Source organism: Tympanuchus pallidicinctus, unplaced genomic scaffold (assembly GCF_026119805.1).
Source record: "Tympanuchus pallidicinctus isolate F22 unplaced genomic scaffold, pur_lepc_1.0 scaffold16, whole genome shotgun sequence".
NCBI lineage: Eukaryota > Metazoa > Chordata > Aves > Galliformes > Phasianidae > Tympanuchus > Tympanuchus pallidicinctus.
Genome location: NW_026294679.1, coordinates 19,659,019 through 19,686,628, shown reverse-complemented (window position 1 = coordinate 19,686,628; position 27,610 = coordinate 19,659,019). Strand labels below are relative to the sequence as shown.

The 27,610-nt window shown below is 39.3% G+C and overlaps 1 protein-coding gene across 3 annotated transcripts in view; it reads left to right on the top strand.

The window, feature by feature from the left end:
* Positions 1-27,610, top strand: part of NDST2 (N-deacetylase and N-sulfotransferase 2) — a 127,637-nt gene that overhangs the window by 49,816 nt on the left and 50,211 nt on the right. Inside the window, exon 1 of one of the 3 annotated variants that reach the window (XM_052678227.1) lies at positions 11,593-11,700. The exons of 1 other annotated variant lie outside the window; for it this stretch is intronic. The gene's annotated coding sequence lies outside the window, so the exon portion shown is untranslated. One more of the 3 variants, XM_052678226.1, reaches the window with a different exon arrangement.

Sequence of the window (27,610 nt, the reverse complement as noted above, 5' to 3'; positions counted from 1 at the left end):
TGGGGTTAGTCATCACTTAGTGTGGTGTTCCATCATTAGGGATAGGCATTGCAGAGTTCACCATGATTCAGCTAATGTAATTTTTAGCAGAACAGGATTATCTACGTTAAATTTTGAAGTTTTGTGTTAAACCTGATGTCACTTTTCAGCATGGATAGACTCCTTAATCTTCCTGTTACCATGCTCTAGAGGAGTTGCAGGGACAGTAGCATTTGTGCTTACTGTATAAGGCTGTTTACTGTTTCAGCAGATGATTTGTGTCTTTATCCAGTGTCTCTTAATAAGAACAGGGTGCAGCCCCCACACCTTTCTGCAGAAGGTTTTATAGGATGGCATAACTACTGGCATTGCAACATGTGGGCTTTGGCTCTCCATCACTTCCCCTTGATTTGTGAATTCTTTTCACCTGCAGAGTGCTGAAGTCAAGAGTTGGACTTGATGATCCTTGTGGGTCCCTTTCATCTCAGAATGTTCTATGATTCTTCGTTGGTTGCAAGTGAGGGGAAGTCAGTTGTCAGCCAAGCCGTTAGCTTGGTAGGTGCATATACATGACTGAAGGGGTTGAATTGTGGCTTTAGTGAGTGGGTAAGGAATATTCTGCTTCAGATGGTATCTTGGAGATCCTCCGGCCTCAACCTTCCCACAGAATTACTATGTTGACTGGAAGGGGCTATGATTTCTCTTTACTATCTCCCTCTTTGTTTCTGTGCCCATTCCTTTCTTTTTCTTTATAATTTTTCTTTAAAGAATTAATATAAAACCTCTTTTGAAATTTTCATGTTTTTAATAAAATGAAAGGGAGGTGCGTAGGAGCCTCATTCATCACCTTTTGTCACCAGACTTGATTTGACATGTAAGACTACAGGAAAACTTTGGCAAGTTCAATGATTCCCGTGTGGGGGTAATAAGAGAGAAGAAAGCTGTCAGTTGAAAACAGCAGGAGCTGCATTAGCAAATATAAATTAAACAGATGGCTAAGATACTACAGCTGTCGCATAGAAGCTCCAAGAAGATCTTTAGCTTAGAACTGCAGGAGGCTATTTTGAAAGGAAAGATGAAAACAACAACAGAGCGAACTTTAGTGTGACGAAAGAGACAATAGAGGCATTCAGAAGACTATATGAGACTGATTTTTTTTCTTCACCTCTTTGCATCTTTTGACTCTAAAATTAATTCAGAATGAGCTATTATAAGGTCATACTGCAGATTTCCATACTGTGGGTTTGTTTACTAGTTTGGAGATACATTTTAGTAGTCTTGTGTGAGGTGCTGGCTTTAACCTATATCCCAGGGAGACAAGAGAGATGTGACACATTCCATACTATTTTGGTCTCCAACTACTTGTTTTACAGCTTTTTCAAGAAAAAGATCTTATTGAGTAATTGTTTTTAAATAAAGTGTGTGTAAACGAATGTTGGAAGTGCTGATGTTTTGCTAAAGCTGACACCTGCATTAAAATGTTTTGCATGTTTCATCTAAAGATAACATTTTTCTGATCAACTTTCAGCTATGGAGTAGCTGCTCTCTGCCTTTGCAGAAGTTATGAACCAGCATATAAGTATATGCTGTTTAATAGATGAGGGCAAATGGAATCTCAGTGCTGTTTTTAGAGGCCAAAAGGCCTCTGTTTTCCAAAATATTGTATATATATTTTCACCAGTTAGGACTACTGATTTGTCTTAGATACTTTATATGTAATCAGAGACTGATCTGCTGCCTTCCCTTCAAAGATAGATGAAGAAATGAACAGTAAAATAGATGCAGCTGCATTTGAAGCCCCTATTTTACGATCAAAGAAATAGTGCACGCAGATGAATATCTAGACTTGCTGATCAGTCCCCCATTCAGTTTGTGTTTTACTTCAAAAAGAAAAAAAAAGTCTATTTATGGTTGACTTCTAAAACTCTGGTTAATATGCAAGAAATTCTCAGTTTTGGGTTGTACTGCAGCCCTTTGTGCAAAATGAATACATCTTCAGTTGTGTTTTTTTTTTTTCCAAATTGTGTTGTTTGTTTGCCATAAAATCATGCTTGCAGGTAGCTCTAGGTCTGTACTTCATCTCTAGTGAACTGGGCTCATCATGTAACTCTGCATTTCTCTTGTGATTGCAGCTTCGTACCTCAGTAGAAAATAGTACTGCTGATAATATCAACTAACTGTCATTTCTACTCTGGAAATTTCAATTCTACCCTTGCAGAAACTTTGGAGTGGTTGTTAAACTTAAGAAAAGTGAGAGCAAGAAGAGCCCTTAACATTTAGGCATATTCCCTTTCTAGCATACGAAACTGGAAGAAATGGTGTTGGCCTTGAAGTGTATTTGAACATGAGAATGATAAATGGGGGATATCTGTCAGTGGTGGTGGGACATTTCTGAGTAGGTGACCTTCCACTGGGAAGCCTGGCCTCAGCCTCTGCTGTTAATCTTTTCCTCCATTGTTTTAGGTACAGTTCCATGACATGAGCTGAAACAGAACTAACTGGAACAGGAAGAAACAGTGGGGAAGGACAGCCTTCCTTTTAAAGATGGATAACCTTAATTTTTTCTGCTGAGTATTCTAAAGGCAAGAATGAACCTCAGCTGAAAGTGTAGTTACTGGGTAACGCTTTCTTCTGTATTTGATCTTCATGTAGATCTTTTGGTAGTATCAGAGGAAGAGGCTGTGGAGGATGGAGGGATAACATTGCTGCCATGCTGTGGATAGGCCAAATGGAGAGTGCTCTGACCTATGACACGGAGCTAGTGGGGAGAATGCTTTTATAGTTTTTGAAAGTGGGCCGTGACATAAATTTTCACGTCATGTAAAGTGTTAATATCTAACTCTCAATTGATTAGGAGCAGCTGCTTACATGCAAAATGTATGCTAATGGGAAAGGGAAACATGATCCAGCTTTTATTTTATGCTCTCATGACAAGAAAATGCTTCTTAACTGAAAGCAAGTAAGCCCAACCTTTTAGTACTGCAGCTTGGTATATTGCTTAGCTAGCTGCACAGCTTTTTTGTCATTTGGCGCTCATTTGAAACTTGTTCTTTTTGAGCCTAGGCCAGAAATGACAAGTCTGATTTTTCAGTCAGTGCTAGTCTGCATCCTATATAGACAAATACTTCAGTGACTGAGTGAAAGTTGTGGAGAACATGTAACAATTAGAAATGACTTCTTATTATTATGCTTATTGTTTGAGAGATGTCACATAAATAATTCTTAGGTAAAACAGTGTATCGAGTAATTCTGTGGGCTGTGGGTTCTATACTGCTAATGTGGTAAATAATACATTGCTGATTAATTTATTGTAGCTAATTTGTCTTAATTGCAGAGAAGGTGGACTTTTGTGTTTTGCTTTAAAGTAGATTTCTCTTTACCTTTCAATGGAAAGCAATTGAATACTGCACAAATCTTGTTAATGAAACCCATCTTTTTCATATGGAAAACATTTTCCATATTGTTAAGTAACTTACTTTTTTCACTATGGCAATTTCTGTCTTTGGATTATGAGCTTCGTTCCAACTCCATTCAAGCACGTCTGAATGGAATCAGTTTTTGTGAAAACATTTAGCTAGTTTCTGACCTGAAATATGAAATATGACTCTACCACGTTGTGTTACACCATTGTGCATGTGAGTGCTGGAAGACTGGTACTGCAGATGCGTATGGACATATCACTGAAAAAAAATATCGTGATCTATTGGGAAGAAGCCTTCCAGAGATGTGATGAGAAAGGTGAGCTTCCTTTCCTTCTGTAAGCAAACCCTTAGGCAATAAGAATGTCTGCAGACTTCCAGCAAGATGTGAGAATACTGAAAGGCAATGTGTAAACACTCTACTGCTGCTACTGCAGACTCAGGGTGAGACTAAACATGTCTAGGAAGAAAATGGTTACTGATTATTTGGGAACTTGACGTGATGTCACCTCTCCAACTTTATTAGGGGACAAATTACAACTGGACACTTCACATTGCTCTAACTTGCATGAGGAAGTTGGGGTTTTGAAGAGAAGATAGTAATAATAACATGCTTAGGAAATGACTGTGACATAAGCTGATTTCTCGTACTGCAGCCTGTTCCTTACAGTCATAAAAATCATTTCTAGGCCTTCATTCTGGCTCCGTTAATATTCTGTTCTTTTCCATCTGGCAGAATATAACTGACCATGGCTTAATCTTAATGCTTTTTATTTCTTTAGCTTCTTGATACTAAGAGGAAAAACAATAACCCCCAAATTATTTTGTAATAAGAAAAAAAAAAAGCCCCGTAAGTCAAGTACACTGCTGCTAACGGGGTTTCTTCACTGAGGGCCCTGTTGCTTCTAGCTAATATACATGAATAAATGAATGCAGAGAATTTGTATTGTGGACGTGATAAATGCACATCCTTTATCTGCAGTCTCCAAAATGCACTGACCAGAGTTACTGTTCAGGGCTTTGCCAGCATTAACTGTGATTTGTTTAGATTCTGCAGAAATTACCTTCGTTGACATACAATATCCTACCCAGTTTGATTCAACTGAAAATGTGCTGCTGCAGTCAAATATATTTTTTTCAGGGAACTGGTATTAGCTGTTCTGGCAAAATAACCACTTTGCCTGTGTAAACCACATCTCAACTAGGCAGATTTGTTAGTATAGCTATTTTAGCAAAGCCTTTCTACTGTAGAAAAGACCTTATTGATAATACCGTGAGGTTCCCACAGTAGATGAAAGGCACAATACAAAGGGCTTTACAAACATGAATTAAGCTTCACAACACCCTTGTAAAATAAATCGTTCTTCTAGCTTGCCAGTGTCTAGTTTCTTTTAATATGAGATGTTTTACGGGGATAAGAAGGAAGGCAGGAAGATTCAGAGTTGAGGGAATTAATGCCTGGTAGCATTGTAGCATAGATAAGCTAAACACATTTCTAACCTCTTGGAATCCTCTGATATCTCTGTCTGAGGTTTAAAATATCCCAGTATTTTGGAGTATCAGACAGCTACTGGTTACTGGTTTTGCCTGATCTTTGATAGTATGAGTAGTTACAGTGTTTGCACTTGGCAGTTCCTTTTATTTTGAAAACCTGGAGCTGGCTTTTATGTATGTGATGTTCTCATTAATGCTATGTTTAACTACAGTTCTGTCTGACTAAACCACAGACTGTGAGCATGTGTAGTTCTGAGTATGAACAGGTTATGCAGTTTAGGGATCTCAAAGGGAATGGGAAGAGCAACAGAACTACCTTTATGCACAAAAGTAGCTTTAAAGTCTGGTAATTCAAAAGTTAAGAGATGTTTCATATTGATGTTGCCTATGTGGTCTTACTTCAGACATTTTTATATGTTAATTATCATGCAGTCTTTAATTATATGATTGCATTCTATTTATTCCTTTTCATCTTCTAGAGAATGAGGAACAGAAGAACTCTGCCAGGATGTAGGCTAGTTGTCTCTTTTACCATTCACCAGCATCACTTCTGAATTCAGCCTGTGAACTCTTGGGGCAGGTCCATGTGTTTCAGTAGTCCTCTGTCAAACACTGTGTTCTGGATTCTGTTATTAATATGCCTACCAAAAATTTAAGCAAACTGCAATTTATCCTCTTCCCAGTTCCAAACTTGAGTAAACATTTTCAAAAACAAGGTACCTTTCCTCACCTAGAGTAGTGAGGAGTCTTACTTTTGAAAAGCTGGTACAGATTCCCTAAATTCTGGAAGATGATGGGCACAACTGAGTCTGTTCCCTGTCCTAACCCTTCCCACATGTCAGAGGAAGTTCCAATATCTGTTTGCCAGTGTGCTTGATCCTCCCAGAGCTGCTTGATCTATTAGTAGTATTTTTGTGCTCTGTTTCCACAGCAACAGCACACTTTCCCCTCTCCTCCCCCCCAAAGATGGCTGTTGCTTTGAGAATTAGATCTGTGGAAAAGCTTGGCCTTCTTGTCCTCTATTGAGATTTGTGCTGGCATAGGTCATGAGAGGGGTAGGGAGAATGTGACCATCACTGAAGCTGCTGTGGTTATGGAGTGACAGTGGAACAAATGAGTCCTACTTAATTGTGGGTTCAGTGTTACTGAAATGATTGTGTTGAAAATGTTGGCTCGTTCTAAGCTCTGTGAATGGAAGTCCTGGAACTGTGACATTAGCAGCGAACATTTTTACTCTTTGCACATGCTTTTGTAATCATGCAGGACCCACGTCCACTTCATGCATGTGCACAGTACAAAACCAGATGTGTACGTTCTTCTGTGCAGCTGCTCATAGACACTTCTTGTGTGCGTGTTACATGAAGAAACCTAGTCTTCTGTCGAAGTATTTATCATAGTATTGTAGAGAAGGGAAATGCTGTGTTTAATCGCTCCACTGAAATAGGAAATAAACATTATGCTACCTCTTTTCTTATGTTAAAGCATGGCACCTCCTGTGATAGCAAGACTCTTTCAAACTCAAGTTCACATGCCAGTCTGAACATTTTCTGCTGCCTAAAAGACTAGGGAGCTTTCAATTTATAAAGTATTTCCATAGGTCAGTTATTTGCCCCTTGTTATTGTTTAAAAGGGGTGAGAACAGAAACAGCATATGACTTAATACCATGCAAGTCAAGTATATAATTAATATTGGATTCTGGAATTTGCCTTCCTTTAGAAGTGAATACCTAAAGCAGTATCTTGTCATTATTTGGCTTTTACAGGAAAGGCTTCTGTTTGATATCACAGCGTGGTGACTCTCTACCATTAGCATTTTGGTTCCTACTAGTTAGGATGCCAGAAGTTTTATTTTTGTGAGAAAGAATTGTTATTTGATTACCAATATCAGTTTCTATTGGTTGAAATGACATGATCTGGGGTTATCATGGAAAGGCACAATGTTTGTAGCCATTTTCACAGTGATAAGGCCAGAAATTTACTGAATCTTGTCCATATAAAATGTAAAAAGCTGTTCCGTGTTGAGCATGCACGTCACAAATGCCATATATTTATAGACAGAAAATAATGTATTAATTAATTAATATATTAATATCTTGTATTAATTTCCAGTTATAAACACATCTAGATATACATTTCTTGTTAAAGATCTCATATTTAGTTTGAAAATGAAGATCGTTTCAGTACTGAACCTTTTAAAAATGGTATCAAGTCTTGCATCACTTGATTTCAGATCTGTTTCTGATTATATGTGGCTCTTTCTGACAATACACTGAAAAAACCACACATTTTACTTTACTTGAGAACTTGTTTATTAAAAGACCAGGGTGTAAAATTCCATGACTGTTTAACATTCAGTAATTTACCATTAAGCTGCTTGACACAAGTTAAAATTTATGTTAATACTGGCTTGATTAAACAGTGCTCATTATCACTCACTGTGATTTGGCCAAATCAGTTTCCTAACAGATGTCTCAATAAAGGAGCCATCCTGCTATAGCATGTCCAAATTAAGTGGAGTGTGTTGCATTAATGTTTTGCACTTACATAGCATCTTTTATTTCAGAGCACTTCGCACAACCATGATTGATATTGGGAAAACAGATTAGGTTAATATTATGACCAAAGCAAATGTATAGTTTAAAGAGCTACAGGACATTTTATACTTCAACAGTTGTCTTGCAGTACAGTTTCTAATGTTTGATATAGTCTAGTTGTGTACTTCATTCAGTGGAACTCTGTTTATGCAGCTTGAAGAAGGTTTGAGTTAACCCTCTAAAGGTTGGAACAGGAGCCACTGGAGATGCAAAATGTTTCAAACCTCGGCTTTGAACTACTTTTAAGTAATCTTTTCTAGCCAATCTTAGACTCTTCAGTGCTCTTCATGACTTTCCTCTTTCATTTTCTGTTAAAATTATTCTATCGACATAGGAAATAGTTGTGATTTCCCATCTTTCCCTTAAATTGCTCTTTTGTGCCTACTTGCAGCTTCACTCAAAACTCCTGTTATATAGTCTGTGCCAAAGTAACCGGTAATTCCAGTATAGAAGATGGCTTTTTCCATATGCAGAGTTAGGATCACAACTGTGAGTAAAGACATTCCTCCTGAAGACCTCACCATTTGCTTTTATATATTTTATTACTTCATTTTGCATATGTAGAAAAAGCTAATCCTAGACATAATTGTGTATATGCAAATCTAAGGATTTTTTCTCTGTCCAGTTTCTGTGCTTGTAATGTATTTTTCCAGCTTCCATTTTACAGCCTCTTCAGCATTTGGAAATTGTGTTATAGTTGTAATATAGTGCAAAGCAAAAAAAAAGAAAAGAAAAAAAAAACCTCTAAACAAGTCACTGCCTAATTTTTTCTGCTAAAGAATTAGACTAATCACATTTTACATTTACTTAATGGTTACATTTATTGATCGTATTTTACAGATAGCATAACTGAGAACAGACACTGAAGGCAATTTGCCCAAGATCCTAGTATTTCCTGTAATTCTGGTTGTGTTTTCCTGATTTGATTTGGAATATCCAATTAAGAACGATATGTAATTTCATAGATGTGTGATGTATCAAGTTTGTGGCTCATCTGATAACATTTAGACTCACCATTTCCCTCTGCTGCATGCACCTGGCTGGATTTTCTTGTAACCGCAACCCATTTTATTGTCAAATTTTCCCAAACTTAATATGAAATGAGTCATGTATTAAGGTCAATGGCCATGTCGTATTACGAGATGAATAGTTCAGTTGGATCTCAGCCATTCTTGAAAGAAATGAGTACTTTTTCCAAGTTTTAAAACTATTTCTTGCATTTTTGAGTCTTTATATAATTCAAAGACAGGGAGGGAAGGGAATTTCTTTAAATGAAGGACATAATATTTCATTGCTGAAGGCAAACGTTTGAAAAGCTGAGGAACAACGGGGAGCAGGCCGTGTGGAGGGCATAGTTTTGTAATGATGTCAGTCGCTGTGCATGTAGTGTGCAGTGCAGGAAGGGCTGTTTGTCTGTTTGTTTTCAAAGAAGTGTTAGTCGTAGGCCCAGCTGGATGCCCATTCTGAATGCAAGCTGAAGATCTGCTGTTAGTAGCCATGACGTAAGAGGTGGTAGGCTATATAGGCAAATTTCCTTCACAGTGCTTTGCAATGAAGGGAAGTAGCTCATTCCGTTCTCAAAGCCTACACTCTGCTGTTTGGGCTGTGAGATGAGTGGAGGAATGGGACTGCGGCTGTGACAGCTTCTGCCTCCTTTGGCAATGCTTGTTGGGGTCAGCTGGGTAAGCTGGCAGGCTTACTAGGGTCTGTAGAGAGCTCCCCTCCTGATCCCTCTGACTTCTCAGTCCCTGTAGTCTGTCGGTGGCACCGCCCATGGGGAGCTGCTAGCTGTGAGAGAGCTTTGGGTTTGATTTAGTGCTGGTGCTATAACGTTTAATGGAAATGAAAGATACGGCAAATGAGAACTGGTGAGAGAATCATAGAAGCCTTTCTGAGGCATTAATGGTCCTCCTAGTGGAGTCCTCTTACATTATTCATGCCCTTTGAGCCAAGCTGAGCACTCTGCACTCCTACAGTAGAAGGTAAAAGGAAATTAACCCTGTGGTGATACATTGCAAGTTTCTTGTCAAAGTAATAATTTTGACAGTGTGTTGAGGGAATGGAAGCATATCTGAAAGGGGAAAAAACAGATTTCAACTCTAAACTGATATAAGAGTGCTCAAGAGTACTCTGCAGGAAAGAAATACAAAGAACACTTGAACTTATGTGTAAGGTTCTGAGGGGTCCCTTTGTAGCTTTCTCTTCCTCATCAAGTATGTCTTCCAAGTATCAAAAGGTACACCCAGTAGCTGCAAGATGAGCCAGCGCTCTGAGCTTTCCAGTTGATGCTAAGAAAAACTTTGCCATAGAAGACTTTGGCATGTTTGGATTGACTGTAGTAGCCAAGTCTTCTCAACGATTTGTAGATCAAATATCAGAAATCTGTCATTCCAACCTGGTTGTAATAGATGTTGCTGTGTTTATGATTGTTTCTTCGAACCTGTGTGCTTTTTCTTAGGCAAACCCCTCATGTTTAGAGTTCTTGTTTTTTCCTGTTCCCATCACATCTTCTTCTGCCTCCTGTTTTTAACTTATCCCGTAGTTATATACAGTTGGACTGTGTGCTCAAGGGAGCTTTTAGGAAGGGCTCAGCAACAGGAGGCTTTTAATGCAATGGATCTATATAGGTAATTGATCTGGGATATTTGTGCTGAGGAGGTGTCTTATATCCAGCTTTTACTCCCTGTCCATTCCCCAGTTCCTCTGGGGTATGAGAGCAAGTATCCAGAATGTAAAACAGATTATGGCAAACTAGCAGAGAATGACCTCACTCAGCAGTTAAGAGCAACTTTGGGAGGGGAGCAGAGAAGATAACTAAATAGTGTTCTTTGCTGGTGCACAAACTTTGATTTACTGTATGTACCTTTTGTAGGTAGCACTAAAGTATGTTGCTTTGGAGGCAGGAAAAGAGAACTCACAGTGGAAAAATCAGTATCTGTGCCAAGCACTGACTGACTTCTGAGCACAGAGCAGAACACAGGTGTGCCCAGTGTGTTCACAGGCTTATTCCTTCTTTTCCCTTTACCTCTTACAGAAAATCCTGTCCAGGGATGACATGTTATTTGTTATCTAGAAGTCTAAGCTCTATAACTTTTAGGTAAAAAAGCATTCTGCAAATTTAACTCTGGAAAGTATGTGTTTTATGGGCTGAAGGGAATTGCTTTGTTTGTATCGAGAATTGATTTGTGTCAAGATTTTGATGTGTCTGCCATCTGACATAAATTTTAATGATAATTTGGTTAAAAAACTGTGCTTGGAATGAAGAGCCTCAGTGCACAGTGCATATCTTTAGACTCCGGTTTTCAGGAGAAATTAAAGGTGTTTGGGTGAGAGCAACAAAAAGAAAAGTGATGCATGAAACACAGTGATTATTAGTGCTAAACTGGGTGTCATAACCTCCTCCTTAAAAGGCTCTTTAAGATAGAGTGGAAGAAAATAATAGCTGTGAAGACTTGTGAAGGTTGTCCTTCTAGGACTGTGCTCTTGATTGTGCAGCCTCATAGCTGCATGAAAAATGAGCTGTTGCTGTTTCACTCATTCAAGGCTGCTGAGCATTTCTTTTTGCTGGTGGATATAGCTGGATACTGTTGAAATCCAAATGTTACTAATGGAAGCTTTTGGGTGATGCTGAGAAACTGTTTTGAAAGTTTTGTCTAATTTTTGGAGTATGCTAAACATTTAATAGTTAAGCAGTTACACTCTTTGGCCTTGTTCATTTAGGGTGTATCCTTACAGCCACTGCTGATAGCAGATAATTTTTTTTTAACATGGTGATGTTTCTACAGTGTCAATCAGCATGTGCAATCTGTAACAAAATGCATTGAAAAAGATGCCAGAAGATCCAAAAAGTCTCTGTGAAGGGCATTGGCAATCTAAGATTTTCCACTGCGTGCCTGTAATCTTATGAGACGGAGCTTTTAGTATCTGCTCTTGGTTAATTTTGTGAATGATCTCTGTACTGCTTTATGGGGAAGTAGGCAATACTTGCAAATTCCTTATATGCTGCCAGTTTAAAGAAAGCTCGGTTACAGTCTCTTTAAAACGACACAAGGCGGTGCAGTCAGGCAGGAGCCCCGTGCCCGCCCCCAGCACAGTCAGCAGTGGTGGGTTCTTGTTCACCTCCGTACACGGGCAGGAGAGCCCTGCTGGGATTTCAGTCCAGCTGCCATGTCTTCCCTCTGGCTATTGGGAAGGTGCCCGCCGAGCTGTGAGCGGTAAGGTGCCAGTCAGGGACTTGAAACAAAGAAGCTATGTGCTTAGCCTCCATTGCAGTTGGTAAATAGGGAAAGTGATTGGGAAATAAAAAGCAGCAGCCGGAGGATGAAAGAGCAAAGAAGCACCTCTCTGTCAGAAGAAGTGTGACAGGAAAGTCCTGTTCTGGAGAACAGGTAAGCATAGCCTGGGAAAAACGGGAGGGACTGCAGTGCCTGAGTTTCACATAAAGCATGCTGGCTCCATTTGAGTGTTCAGTGTGCCTGCTATGCTTAATAATGTCGGTATTTGTAGAGTTCTAAGCAGGCTTTGAAATTAGAGCTACATTGAGTTCGGGTAGAGGCCAGTGTGTTGCAACTGTTGGCTAAGCAGTGATAGGAACTTTGTGTACTTTTCTATTTTTAAGCTATTTGACCAAAAAGAAAATCTAGGAGTATGATTTTTAATTGATAATTTAATAATTGTTGCAGTTTTATGTGATAAAAATCAGTGCATTGTAGAATGCCGTTGTTTTTCTGCATCCATATTATTTTTCTTCATGGTCTAATTAAACATATGAAATGAAACCATTGGGCTTGGATTTTTCCTCAGACATGCAGAAAAGTACACAATTCCTATTTTCAAACTTTGATCCATGCTTGTAAGTTGTTCCAAAGCAAGGCAATCCCAGGTAAAAGGGAAATGAGCATCTCTCATTCAGAATGGTGTGCACACATAATGGCTGTGCCTGGGAAACTGGTAGGGACCAGCGCTTTACACAGCAACTCCTGCAGGCACTAGCAGCAATGAAGCAGGACATTTTTAGAAGTGGTAAAGCAGTGGTAGACAAGGCCAGGACTGCTTATATGGAAGGAATTGGTTCAGAAGATGTTATCTTCTGTTAGGTTTGCTGTTCCTTGCTAGTGTCATACCTTCTCACTGTTTCCCCATCTCTGAACTTCCAGGACTGTTTTCACTTGCAGGTAAGTCTCCCTTCCCTTATGTTTGCCCTGCAAGGCTGTGAGAAACAATAGCAAAGTACCTAAGAAACACATATAGGTGTATTGCATGTATTGTTGAGAGAGTTTTGTAGCACTTGGGATGGTGATTGCTGGAGGCACAGCACTGCTTCCCGCATTTTAAGATAGAGTTGAGTGGAGATTACACTGGAATGGAAAGACTGATATGAGTTGGAGGAGCAAATACAGGAAAGAGCACTTCAGAGTGGTTAAAGTGGGGGGAAAAAAAAACAAACAATGTTTGACAGAAATGTGTGTACATAACTAGGAAAAACTGCTCTTATATCTATATTTTTATCCTCTTATATCTATATTTTTATCTATGTTTTCTTGGGGAAAACTACTTTCAGTTATCTGTAATTTTTCATACATTCCTATCGGGACAGTAAAATTTGTAAATATAAACCATCCTTGATACTGAACCTTTGGCACATCATCTGTGTATCCCCTCAGATGTCATGTATACAGTCCTTCCTTTCAGTCAGAGGCTGCAGAAACCTGCTACGTGTTAATCTTGAAGGCAGGAGTGCATGGAGCAGCCTCACCCATGACCCCTATCTGCACACTGTGACCAGGGCTCTGGGGACAGCCCTCAAGCTCAGACTTGGGCGTTCAGTCATCATGGGTCATGGATTGAGTGGTGTGGATGGTGTGCCTGTCTCTTCTTTTGTCTCCAGCCTTGTTTTCTCAATAGGCCTTGAAACCACACAGTAGGTGGGTCCCTTCTCCTGTCCCTTCTTGGCCTAGTCTCCTTTTGCTCCTGACTGAACTGGATGGCCCATGGACCTAGTTTATCACTTGCCTTGCCTATGACTGTCAATGTACCTCATCACCATCGCTCAGCTTTGCTCACTAAGTTCAGATATGGTGGGATTACACCCCATGACTGTAGTCTGGGGTCACTCTCAGCTTCTTGTTCATCCTCCCTCGATGAAGCTAGCCCTCAAGATACCACCAGACTATGAGGCATTGTGCCTAATGAGTTGTTTCTGGTGAGAAGTAGCCGTAAGAGATCGAACGGCTGCTGTCATGATCCCTGTCTCCTCTGAAGCTGAAACAGTTGGAAAGGAAAGGACATGAGAGCACAGAGTTAGAGTGTTTGTTATTTTTGATGTTGGTATTTTAGTTTTTTCTTTTTTACAGATGTTCCTCCTGACCACATAAAGAACTGGTGAATAGCACATGGCAAACAGGCAAAACCCCATTCTCTATCTCCCTACACTTCCTGCAGGACCAGCAGTGGGTGATAGTGGTGGTGATGGTGGTGGTGGTCACTATTTCTTGTTTGCTGCTGTGGGTTTATGAAATTAAAGGGATTCAAAGTGAAGGGAACAGCTTATACAGCAGCAGGCATAAAATCATCAGGCAGAATTTGCAGGAACTGTTTCCTGTCTGTTGCTTCTTCTTACAGTGAACTTGCATTCAGATTTCACTCACTTCAAAGCTTTGTGTGTCTATGTACATAAACATAACTTTTAACTTCTTGAGGAGCTGTTGCTGAAGGAAGAGGCTGTACTGTTGGTATCAAAACTGGCAATTTTAGAGGTCTCAGGTATGTCTGTCCTTACCCTTCAGTTACAACAGAAATGTTAAGGTATGTGAATTAAGGACATATGGCTTTTAGATTAATACTATTCTTCTTATGTGAGAATTTCAAGGAAAATTGAAAAGGATTTATATTGGTAGAGCTGTCTGAAACATTTTTCACACTGTATCATTTTATGCTTTCAAGAAGATCAAGAAGACTATCCAAAAAATGATTGCTGCTGAAGTTTGGCTGATTATTTTCCAGCTTTGCTTAAGTATTTAATATATTAATAAGGGTAATGGAGAGATCACAGAATGTATATCTGAGATAAATCTGTTACTCTAACCCATTTCACTGCTCAGATATGTTTTGCATTCAAAGGTCATTTATTTTCATCAGAGTGGATGAATATAACGTACTGCTGGTGCTTCTGCATGTCACTCCTTCACCTTGTCAGAGACATGATTAACATTATTTTGGCCATAATTCTGTTGCTAATTCTCTTGGGTGTTTCTAGTTCCTAGCAGCTGTACAGCATCTTTAATATTAAATTCAAAATGGCATCTGTGTTTGTGTTTTTGTATGCTGTTCTGCTGTTTAGCTTTCTTTTTTTTCTTTTTTTTCCCCTGTACATTTACTTCTGTGGTTGAGGGAGGACCTTTTATACTTCGGCTCATACCTTGCATTTTTCACCATGGTCTTGTTGAGTTCCTACATCCACTGTTAGAACAGCGCTTGCTCCCAATTGGAGGACTACTGAAAGTAGCAACGCTCAGTGAAGGTATTCTGTGTTGATGGTCCATTTAATCTTTATAGCTCATGGCTTTCATTAGATACCTCAGCTATTTTGTTTTCATATAGCCATTATCTGATTTTGCTCTTCTGCTGGGAGCATTTTGAAGTTCTGAAACTCAAACTGTTTGTTTTCCTGTGCTTATATAGTCTTCTTTTCCATTAGAGCTTGAGAGGGAAAAAAAGTTTCCTTTTTGGTTACTCATTACTCATTACCCATTACTCAAGCCCATAATTTGAATTAATACAGAACTTAACAGATAGGTCTGTATGTCCGGACTGTAACCATGTATTTTTTTTTTCTTCCCATTATTTTTCTAAGACAAAAAAGTCATGCCTTACTCTCTTGTCTGAGAAAATGCTGCATTTCTGCTGCCATTGCCATTTGGAAATTTGTTGCCAATATCACTTCTTTGACCCGATGTTTTGATTGTATTGCCCCTTCCTTTATACTGTATTATTCCTCATTAAAAAATAAGTAATAAGTCATCTTTTTTTTTTCTGTGGCACCCTATAGTTTGTTTTGTCTCAGGTCAGCATTAACAGCCTCCATGCCTAATTTCATAAGGTGTCAAAGTTATTACCTTGCTGTGTTGCTACTCATGCTTAGAAAGGTCTTTCAACAAATGTTCAAAATACCTCCAAAGAAAAAGCTTATTTAAAATAAGTAAGACTGCTGTTCCAGGCCTTTTTTCTCATCTTCCGTTGCAACTTCACTATATATATTTCTATTTTCTCTCTTCTTAACTTTAAACTACACACTTTTTTTGTTCTGTATTTGTATGTCACACTTCATAAGACTTTATATCGCTGTGGCTGCAGTGATATAATTTAAAAACATGTGCCTGCATGTGAAACTGCTACTTTTATGTCTCTTCCAATGCATGTAGTGGATCAGAGCATCTGTCCATCAACATTCAAAGTCCTTCTGTTATCAGCAGTAGCTCTTAATGTTTGAGAAAAAAAGATCTGTAGAAGGTGATTAAATTACACTTTTCCTGGATATTTATTGTGAACTTTCAGGAGCAGAAAAAATGTACCTTGAAGCAGGCAAGTTTCTGTGCTTTGTGATGCTTATTAATATTAATTAAAATATGCTTATTATAAATATTAGTATTTCATACTATTCTTAACATCACTGTTAATGTCAGATGAGGACTGCCAGCTAATGGTATTTTTTATGTTGTGAAATTAGATAATCTCAAATCAGCCAGTTGTTTTTTTTGTTTGTTTGTTTGTTTTGCCCAATGCCTTTACTGCTGTGATTTCATTGTGTGTTTCTGAGTTTCATTTTGTGTTCCCCTGTTCTTTTGTTAGGAAAACAATTTAATAGCTCTTAATCTGTTTGGTTTCTCCTCTTGACTATTTTGGACTTCGTGTATTTCTTGAACCTATCTCCTTTGTGATTTTGAGAGAGAGAGAGAGAGAGAGAGTGCAAGCAGACTTTACATTGTTTTCTTCATTATTTCTTTTCAAGCAGTTTCAATCCATGACTTCAACATTCTTCTGTTGCTGTAGGGTAAAGCAGTAAGAACTGACCAGTGTGTCACAGGGGAGAGAAATGCTAATTCTTTTTGTGCTGCTCACCTTTTAATTCCTTATTACATGTTTATAATATATTAATTTGCATTTTACTGTCACTATTGAGCATACAGCTCAATGAAGAAAGGTGTCTTTTTTCCTTTTTTTTTAAAGTTAGTAATTAACAAGCACTTATATACATATATTTACATAAACAGCATGAGTGTTCATAATTTCCACATTTCAGTACTTTGTTTTTAATAACTTTAAATAGAATGTAGCATTCTTTTTCTTCTTAGTTCAGATCTTCTGAAGGGAATATAAATGTAAATTATTGTTTGGATTACAGTTGATTTGTATTGTCTAAGTATGCAGTGTCCTCATCACAGGTCATGTGCAAGCTGTTTTGGGTGCTTTGTGAATGCAGCACGCACACACACACACAAAATCCTTCATTTCAACTCATTTTCTAGCTGAAGAGTCAGATTTTATTAATGTAAAGCTCACCGTGCCATTGTTTCTTCTGCTTCAGATCCCATTTGCTACTGCAAGTCTTCAAAATTAATTTTTCTACTGCTAGTTTGATTAGATCAAATAGATACATTTGCTGTTCACTGGTGCTCTAGTTTTATCAGTTGTTACTGACAATTGCTTAGTGTCAGTGTTGCATACCAGTTTTCATGAATTTTTGTATCCTCTATTTTGTACTATGGTTTGTATAATTGAAAGTTGTTTCCATATGGATTAGATTGTTTTTCTCAAAGCAGTGAATGTTTGTATTAGAGTCTTAGTAATTCTCTGTGTATTACAAATGTTTTCTTACCTCATTAATGTGATATTCTCTGGTTTATAACCTAAAATGATCACAGTCCATTGACTTCTGTCATTCTACTACTATGCTTCGATTTTGCTTGTTTCATTGTTCTTTTTTTACATGGCAGAGTAATCTTCTGTCTTTCTTACACTGTCATTCTACATCCGGCTCTTGTGTCCCAGATGTTTCTGGCCTAAACCAGGACAGAAATTAACCCTCGGTTCAGAAGATCTCAAATGCTATCTTTTACCATTTTAGTAGGATCCACTGATATTCTTGAGAAGGGAGAAGTTTTGAAAGGAGCCAGCACTAAGTGACAGCTCTCATTTTCACATCCCTCTTCTGTGGAGGGTACCTGGATAACAATGGACTGCTCAGATAAACCAGTTATCCAGCTGTGTCTGCCCCCATTTTCCTTTACCACCTACCCTGTGGGCATTACTCAGTACTGCTCTGTCCATAGCCAGCTTGCAACGATGGCTGTCTGTTATTTGCTCAGGGCTTATCATCCACTTGTCAGCAATTGTGCATTACTTCCCTACTACTAGCTTCAAGACCTGCTGTTGTCATCAGGACTTGCTTGCTCATGTTGGGTTGGCTAGAGAGCTGGTCGTTGTTACAAGAAGTCTGGATGAGGGATGAGAATGAGTAACTGGTGGCAATAGGTAGTTGAGAGGAAAAACCTAAGGGCAGAATCCTTTCTCTGAAGGTTGTTATTTTTTCCCACTTCTACCAGCATCTTCATCTGTCAGCATGCTGTGTAATGGAGAATTCTTTGATGCTTGCTAGGGCAGAGGGTCGCTGGGATGGTTCCTCTGTTTTATAGCAGCCAGATGTATGATGCAATATGGGAATGTTTTATTTCTCCAGTGTTGGATGCCTATAGGTGTTGTTTGTCAGTATGGCTGTGAAGACAGATTCTTCATTGTCCTCTTCAGTTCATCTCTCCCAAGGAGCTGTTGCCTACTTCTCTTAACTTCCTTGGTGTCAGTGAAAGCTCAGGCAATCATGGTGATGTAACTTGTATTTTTATGTATGTGAGGGCTAGGGAATCACAGAATCACAGAATTGTAGGGGTTGGAAGGGACCTCCAGAGATCATCGAGTCCAACCCCCCTGCCAAAGCAGGAAGGAGTTGCCTAGTTTGTAAGAACTTCATCATGGGCTATTAATGTTCCTCTTGACTGATTCCTAAGGGTGCATCCAAATGAGAGGCCGGGCAGCAGCCCTGGCAGGGCAGGCAGCAGACTGTGGGCAACCTGGGCCATCGCCACCTCAGGCCATGCTCCAACAGAGCTCCCAGCTCCCCAGTACAGCCTCCTTGGAGTGCCCTCAGCCTCGTGGGCTCCTTATGCCTGTGCTTCCTGCCAAAACAAGCTCTCCCTCATCCTGGGAGCTCCAGTAGATCACTAGTAAACAGGAAAATGCAAAACGAAGTTCATGATGAATAGCTTTACAGTCCCCTTCTCCCACCCACCCCTGCTCTGTCCTGGGAATTTGCTGCCCTGCCCACACAGTGACCAGAGAGGAATCTGGAGGCATTTGCAAGATAATGCCATATCAGATGTTTCATTCTCACACTTTCTGCTTGTATTTTCAAAACTGTTTACATATTTCCTTTCATTTTGCATGAATAAGCACATCACTCTGAGTCTAAAAAGGGGAAAATGCATTTTCAAATGTGTGAAGCCACATAGCTGTAATAAATTGGTTTAATTACATATGGCGTGTTTAGTTTCTGGAAGCCTGTTGTGCATTTCTGCCTCCAACAAGTAGCCTTTCCTGTTTGCTTGCTGCTGTTTACCAGGCTGGCTGTCCTCCCAAAATAATCCTCATTCAAATTCTCTGTTCTCTACAGATGCTCACTGTGATCTTTTTGATCCTCTCATGCTCAGTATCAACTCGGGTGTTGCTCTGGCAGAAGCCTTCTCAGCAGAAGGTAGAGACTGGATTTTCTGGACTAGGAATATGGTATTTTACCATATTTTTAACTGTTACCATTTTAATCTGGTTTATAACTTTTTTAGAAAGGTACAGAGTTACAGCTTGAGGCAGAAATGTCTCAATTGCCTGTTCAGTTTTTAGGCAACAAGTGAGCACAGGTGGCTGTCATTTATACCACCCTCCTCAGGCAGTCACAACTCCTGGGTACTTGAGCAGTGTTGCTGCATGCTTTTCTGCAGTCTGTTTTTCACGGTAAGTGCCATGCTCCTCCTGTTTTTCTTCCTTTTGTTTAGTGTTTGAGATGATTTGGAAGTTGTGCTATCAAAGTGCTTTGGCTTCTTTATTTTTGGTTGAAAAAAGCTACAGCAATATAAGGTATAATTATGCTATTTTTACCTCTGACTAAATAATATTTAACACCTTTTTTTCTTGTCCACTGTTATTTGTATTTGACCTATTTTTTTGTTCGCTTGTTTCAATTTAGAATTATGAGCATGCTTTTAAACTCTTCTGTCCTTTAGTTTTGGAGTTGCAAAGCTCAAGTTATTCTGTACAACAGTCAGGACTAACTGAAGGTGTTGTGGAGTGAGGAGGGGTCTTAGTTTAAAGACTGACAACTTGAAGTTGAAAAGGAAGGGGCAGAGATTAAAGAGAAGCTTTTCTGTTTTCTATTGATGCCTTTCTCTATCTACTGTAGAAGAAAACTGTTCAGAGCTGTTGGGATTAAATGCAGAAGAGAACTGGCTATCGAATTTTCTCTTGCTCTGGAGAATGACTTTTCAGAAGGCTCAGAATCAATATGGGGAGCTAAAGCAACCCTTCACATTACGGTTGCCTGTGAGTGCCCATCTGTACCCCAGCCTTTTCTTAGGAGCTGCTGCCAGACTGATTTCAAATGTCAAGGGCTAAACTTTGTGCAGCCCTTCAGACAACTGCGAAACTGATAGTGTTTATCTGCTCCTCTGTTCATTATGCAAAAGGGAGATAGAGGTTCAGGAAGGAAGAGCAACTTTCTGTAGATGTTGCTGTGCACTCAGGATATGATGACCATATTAATAAATTCATCAATCACGATAATCTGATTAAATTGGTGAGGGAGAGGGAACCAACAGATGATACAAATAGATTATTTTAAGATATATGAGATACACAATTAGTGACTGACTCACACAGCATTTAAATGGAAGTGTTACACAAGAGGTTGATGGGTAATGAACATAATAAATTACAGTGTCAATTTTCTGAGAGGGAGGCTCAGGGATCTGTACTGCCACAGGGACCTGTAAATAAATCAGTGGCGAATTACCGAATGTAAGAAATATCGTATATGCATTACTTCAGTTTTTTTTAGTACAGATATGTATGGTATATTTTTTACTTAGTAATGGAATACAGTATGGACAGTAGTACAGGTGGGGGAGATCAGCATGGATTTTAACCCTTGTGCAGGCACTTTGGCCAGAACCTGCTGAATGTGTTTTTAGGCGCGGAGGAAACTGACACTTGAGTAGGAAGGGAGTTGCCTTATGTCCCTGAGGTTTCAGGGGTCAATCCCCTGGAGTACAGAGATAATGGAAGGGGAGCTTTCTGTCAGGGAGCATATGTTTTTGTGACGATTACACTGTGTATAGATTAGGACTTCTGGGAGGGAGGGAATGGAAAGATGTGCTTGGAACACAGAGCCATCTGCCAGTACCTTGGCATAGTCATTTCATTAATGAGAAGCTTATTAGCTTAAGTCCGGCTGAGAAAGACAAGAAAGGCAGTAGATAGGACAGAAATGATCATCCAGCCACTGTTAAAATGGAGAAGATACCAGTTTGATAAGCTGTAAGATCTGATTTTGTTGAAAAAACTGTTCTTGTTCTACATGTAAGAAAAAAACAGGCTTAATGCTGAAGAATGTTTTCCTTAATTTTGTGATGATGAGTGGGAATGTCCTTTGGTGGAGAAGATACCTAACTTTCTGTGTGTTGGAATTCATAAGAATGTATGGTACTAGAAAGAGGAAAGAACAGTGATGTTTACTGAGAAACTGTTTTTGCATCAAATGATCATCCAGTTGAAGGTGGTGTGCATTGAATATAGTGTAATTCATATCTGTGGTGACAAAGGATTGCAGCTGGAAGACAAAGATTATGAGAATGCCACAGTCTCATCTTGGCTATGCCAGCAACCTCAGGAAGCGCAGTCTTGAGCTCCATGTGAGCCAAAAAAGCTCTGAGGTATCATGAGCAGGCAGAAAAGAGTGCTCTGGGGAAACAGGCAGCAGTTGGGTGTCTGTGCACTCAATGCCTCTTACCTCCCATTCTGGGTTCTGCTGCTGCCCCAGTAGTTGTCTGTGCCTGTGCTCTGTTCCTCAGTTTCTCTGTTCTGAAAGTCAAAAAAAAATTACCCTGTTTTGGTGAGATCTTTGCTATCATTCTGTGGATGTAGGATTTAAATGCTATTTCATTTAAACAGCTCTGCTTTTCTTTTGACAGATGAGTCAGACTTGAGTCAGGGTTGAGGGTGAGATAGCAGAGCCATTGCCTGGAGAAAATAGTGGTTAGAAGTACTAAGTGATTTGAACATTGTTATTTGGGCAATGATTTCCGTTTTGTCTGCTTTCATACTCAGGTTGGATTGGCAGTTAAGCTGCAGGGTAAAAATCAGAAAAAAAAAGTGCTTTCCATGAAAAGCTCTATAATCTGCAGTGGCCCGAGTCCACAGGAGTGTAGTTGTTCTCAGGAGCTGGTGGCAAGGGATACGCAGTTCAGAAAGAAGATGATCTGCTAAATAACTCCAGGACAGGGAAAATTTCTCTTCAAACTGCTAGGATAAAAAAAAAAAAGGCAGTTTCCTCTGACTGTTTTGCTAATTTACCAAGTAACTTAGGGGTTACTGAGTTTTTCTGTTGTAAATCTAAAGGAACATGCATTTTCAAAAAATGAATAGAAGATATGAATGTCAGTATACCTAAACAGAGTGAGCCCAAATAAAAAGGGATTTGGTTAGTTGTTCATTCTACAAATTCTCTTCTTGTATTATGGAGAGGAGAAGATCAGTAAGATAAAAATCTGTGTTATTACAGATGTAAGAACAGGCAACGGTTAAGTCCCAAAGTAGAAGGATGTTTTTATGATACTAAAAGCAAAAGAAACAAAGGAAAAAAAAAAAAACAATAACAACTTTGCTGTGATTTATTTGTAATGAATAGGTAGTTCCATGCAAAAAATAAATAATAATGGAAGTGTGTGTGTGTGTGTGTGTGTGTGTGTGTGTGTGTGTGTTTTAATACTGCATGTCCTGGTTATTTTATACCTAAATATATGTGTGCACAGTAGCACAACATAAGATTAAATCCTGACCCCTCTGCCTGTTGAATTCAGTGGAAATACTTCTGCTGGTTGTGCTGAGCATTAGACCAGGTTCTCATGCTGATGTTTAGGTGTTGTATAAAGCTCCAGCAGTCCTTGTGCTTTTGCATAATTTTTTCCCACTTGCCTTAACATGCAGCATAGTTGATCCAAACTCTGAAAGAAAAAAATTAGTCCTGCACATTGGGCTGTTTCATCTCCTGAAACACTGATAGTATCGTACAGTGATAATAGTTAAATGCCATGTCACAAGCATTTAACCTGACAGAACATGTATTTTCTTTATCAAGTAGTGCAAGAGTATCGCTGGTCCCACAAGGGCATGGTAGGTCAGGCTTTTGGCTCAGTCTGCGAATCTGAAAGGCTTTGCACTTAGTGAAGCCATAAAGAAACCTCCAGCTGGCTGGATGCCTCTTTTAAGAACACAAGCATGGCCTTATTCAGGGTGTTGCTCAGACAAAGTTGTGTATGCTCCCATCTCTGGGGTTGAGAGGAGTGGGAGGGGGGCCTTCAGCAACGTTCCAGTAAAGCCAGGAAAGTCAGATGTTTACATGAAAACACACAGTTTAATCGCTGTGAATCACTATTAATCACATCAAATCACTATGGAAGGATAAAATAAGGGGAAGAGAAAGCAGGAAAGCAACAGAGAGCTTGTAACTTGAGGCTTGAAGAGAAGGTAAGAAGGGAAGCAGAAATTTTCATTTCACTGTAAGCACAAAAGCTCCCTTGGCTGTGTATGTGGACTGTGAAATTGCAGAGCTCTGTGCAGTGTTTCCCTTCCAGCAGCAGAGCACAGAGCTGAGTGCCTGTGCTGGGATCGTTGTGCCCAGCTTTGCTTTAGTGCCTTTCTGGGTCAGTGGTTCTCTAACAATGCCATACAGAGCTGCTTTAGTCGCGCTTCCATGAGTCAGTCTCTAAGTGCCCACACTTCCCCTTAAGATAACCCAGAGTCCTGGAGGATCTACAGGCTTTTCTGGCTAGCTAATCTCAAAACATTTATGGTGTTCCTTGAACTTGGGTTGGTTGATCATGCGTACCTTTTTCAGATGCTATTCTTCCTGACAATTCAACCACAGTCCAATTGTTGACTTCAGAAGACCAAGTGAAAGGATGTGGCCAAATCCTTGCACCTGTAGCATTGAAGGAATTGATATTCCTCACATTGTTCTTACACTACTCTTTCACTAGAACAATCTGTAGCGTTGTCTCATTAAGAATAAAGAGAAAAGAATTACTGATTCATGCAAACATTTTTTTTTTTCCATGCATAATAAAGGATTGAGTGACTACATTGTTTTTCTTTTAAAATGAATTTGTATACAACCTTGTTTTAGCTCTGTGTCTCAGGAAATACAAAGGAAAAGGAATGGAAAGCAGAGCTGAAATAGTGCACTTAAGTAGTCTTCCAAACAACCTCATATGGAAGTAGAGGCTTCTGTGGATGGGTCAGGTATATATTTCTGACTGTGGCAAGGCTTGAAGATGATTTGGACATTCATATTAGCCAGGCTTGGTGGTGACTGAGAGCCCCCAGGGAGGAGGGAGCAGTCTGTTCAACATTTGTGCATTCCTCGCCAGCTGAGTGCACCTGCAGTGTCTGCCACCAGCAGCCAGCTAGAGAGGTGTTTTAGAAAGCAGCACCAGTCAGGAGCAGACCTTGAGCAAGGCATGGGGAAAGAGAGGAAATTATCATACCTAGTGCCGGAAAGTTCCTGAAGACACAGGTCTGTTTCTGAGCATTGGCTAAGCTGAAATTGGGGCAGAAGACTGGTTAAGCGTGTAAAATACTATTAGGTAAGAAGTTTTTATTTCTTCTTTCCCCTACTTCCTCCAGAAGCATCAGCTATTTCTCCTTGTTTTCTTTATTTCCATGTATGCAAATTTTCTTCTCTCACCTATTCAAAAAGACAGAATGCACCTAATTAAAGAGGTGTGGATACAGTCAATCTGCTAACTAGCCTTTTGCAATTTGAGTTTGAGACATTGTATTTATTCTGCTCCCAGACCTAGCTTTCATTCAGTTTTGTGCTATTGCATCCAGGAAGAAAACCTATATCTGTGATTTTTATTTGGAGTATTGGATAGAGTATTTCTTTTTATTAAGCATCCTTTCTGTACAACCAGCTGTATTATGACCACAGAGTCTTGGAAGTTGTTGCTCTGAACCTGGAAGAACATATAAGGAAAGCAGTTTAAGCAGGGTGCTAGAACTGAACTATGGAAAAGTCCATTTTTTTTTCATTGCATTATGCTTTTACAGTCATAGCCTTGTGTTTTATACCTCTTTTTTTCCTCCCACTAGAAAATGAACATTCCAAATTTTAGTTTTAATTGTTTCCTTGGTGGGGGTGAATCACAACTTGGAATTGCCAATTCGTAACATTGTGGGCCCCTTTGTGGGGTTAAATGAGGAGATGTTTATACTTTATTATTGTTTTTTTTTCCACTTCATCTTCTTAAATATTGGAAGAATCTCCTCTACAGTATAGAGTGCACTTCATATTATGGTAAAAGTCAGATAAAAGTAAGCATCAAAAGTCTGGAGAGGCAGCACTGTCCAGATCAAATATTGACTGATAAATGGAAAATGTAGAGTAGGAATTACTTGGACAGTCAGCAGGCTTCTATCTTTATGTGTTGTATTTTAAAAGGGGAAAAAATGAGAGAAATGCAACCCTTTTCTTCTTGAAATTCTCCATGATTTTTCTCAACTTAACTGTAATTTGGGGCTCACCATTTAGGCTGAAAACCTTTGTATAATATTTGATTGCTGTTATGTGCTTACCTTCGGGAATCTGGCTACTTAGTGTTTTCAGGCTAGCTGTCTGGAAATAAAATACTTGACTACCTTTCTTCAATCTGGTAATTTATTTGCTGGTTTGTGTGTGGTTGTTGTTGTTTTTTGTTTGTTTGTTTTCTAAATGCTGTTTTTAAGATGATGACAAGAGGACTGGTACAGGGAGTTGAAGTATTGCTTTATCTGTTGGAGCAATGGTTTATTAGGGTAGGACTAATACCAACCTAAGTGCAGTGCAGTTAGCTTTTTCATGTTGCTTTTAATTTTGAATACTTTGAGGAAGAGTAGCATAAACAGGTCATGAGCAGAATTATTTAAATTATCTGAATGAGGTGAAAGGTTTAAATACAGAGAGCTTTGCTACTCTAATCCAGTAATTCAGAGAATGCCCAGTGTTATCATCTTAATTATGGCATTGCTGTCAGGAAGCAGTTGGGCTTGTGACAGGATGGGAATCATAGTGTTGGAAGAGACCTTACAGACTGTTCAGTTCCAACCCCCCTGCTATAGGCTGGGACACTTCCCACTAGACCAGGTTGTTCAAAGTCTTATCCAACCTGGTCTTGAACACTTCCAGGGATGGGGCATCCACAGCTTCTCTGGGAACTTTGTTCCAGTGCTGCACCACATTCCTGGTAAAGAATCTTACCCTAATATCTAATCTAAAATGAAGGCTTCTCTGAAAGTTGTGCCTCCTATTCTATTATGTCATTTCCCTCCTCACTCTCATTTGTCTGGTTGGTTGTTCCTTAGCTTGTTTGTTTTTTTTTCTCTAAATTTCTTTCTTTGGCGTGATTTTAGCTGCTAGGTTGTAACACTGGAAATAAAGTTGTTACTGATATCCTTTTCCCTATTGGCCTTCATAGTAATTGGTTTGCTTTTTTTGTTTTGCTTTGTTTTTTGCTTTTGTTGATGGGAGACAAACAGACAACTGATAGCAAGAGAGAGAAGAAGAGAGACAAAGAAGAGCATTACAGTTTTAACACTTCACTACTTTCATTACCCTTTGTGAGATTTGCTGGAGCTGTCAAGGGCATGGGCAATTCAGAGCAAGATGGGTTGCAGTAGACATACTCCTGCTGATAACAGGCTGGAACTGGACCACATGCACTCCATAACAGTAGGAGACTTGAAGGAGGAAAGATTGCTTTTATTGTCTGCAGGCAGGATGATGCCACGTAAGGATGTGCAAGACCTGAAACATGACCTAAGTGAATTATGAACCAGGCTAAGCCATTTGCTTTCTGTGATACAACTGATACTCCTCCTCCCTTAGGAAAACAGCTTTTTTTCTTCTACTTTGAAAGCTGCTCTGATGAATTACATTGAAAATAAACCATCATGCAAAAGAGAGGGGAAGAATTTAAGAGATCATTTCTAGAGTTTTGTAAACAAGATTGCTTTCACTGTTCAGAAGTACAGATTCATCTAAGAGCTTTGCAGTGTGGTGTTCATTGGACTATTTGTCCAGACCAAAGATAAGATCTTCATGGGAATATAGTTATACTTGGTTGGGCTCCTGTGTGAATACTGTTCTTTTTAACTGAGAGGACCTTGTTGTGTCAGATTAGTGTAAATATAAAGGCTTTTCTGCTTAGAAAAGCACTTCATTTTCCAGAAAGCTGTTTTATCTTGCAGTGGTGAGGGGGACCACACGTGTTCTCATGTGTCCTGGGTGTTCCAGAGAGCATCTGTTATGTTCAGGCTTGGCCTTTTCTCCAGAGTAAAAAGTAAAATGAAACTTGCTGTGAGGCTGACGTTTGAGAAATAAAACTGTCAGGAATGCAGATGTCATTGTTTATTGAGTCTCTATACAGTGCAGCCCCTGACTAACAGGAACTCCATAAGGAGCCTGCAAGGCCAGGTTCTTGTACACAGCAGGAGCTTCCCCACTCTGTTGTTGTGGCTGGTAAATTTGAAACTAAATACAAACATGGGAAAAGATACGATACTCCTTCAGTTAATGACATTGTTTCAAAGTCAGGTAATTATGTGCTAGGCAAAGGTTCATGCTACTTGTGAATACTAATGCCTGGTGATGAAATGTGGTGCTGTTGTGGGCTTTCCAAAAATACAAATATGTTTGCTTTTTGTGGACAACATTAAGAGGTGAGTTTGCATAGAGGAAGGAAACGAAAAATTGTTAGGCAAGGTTTT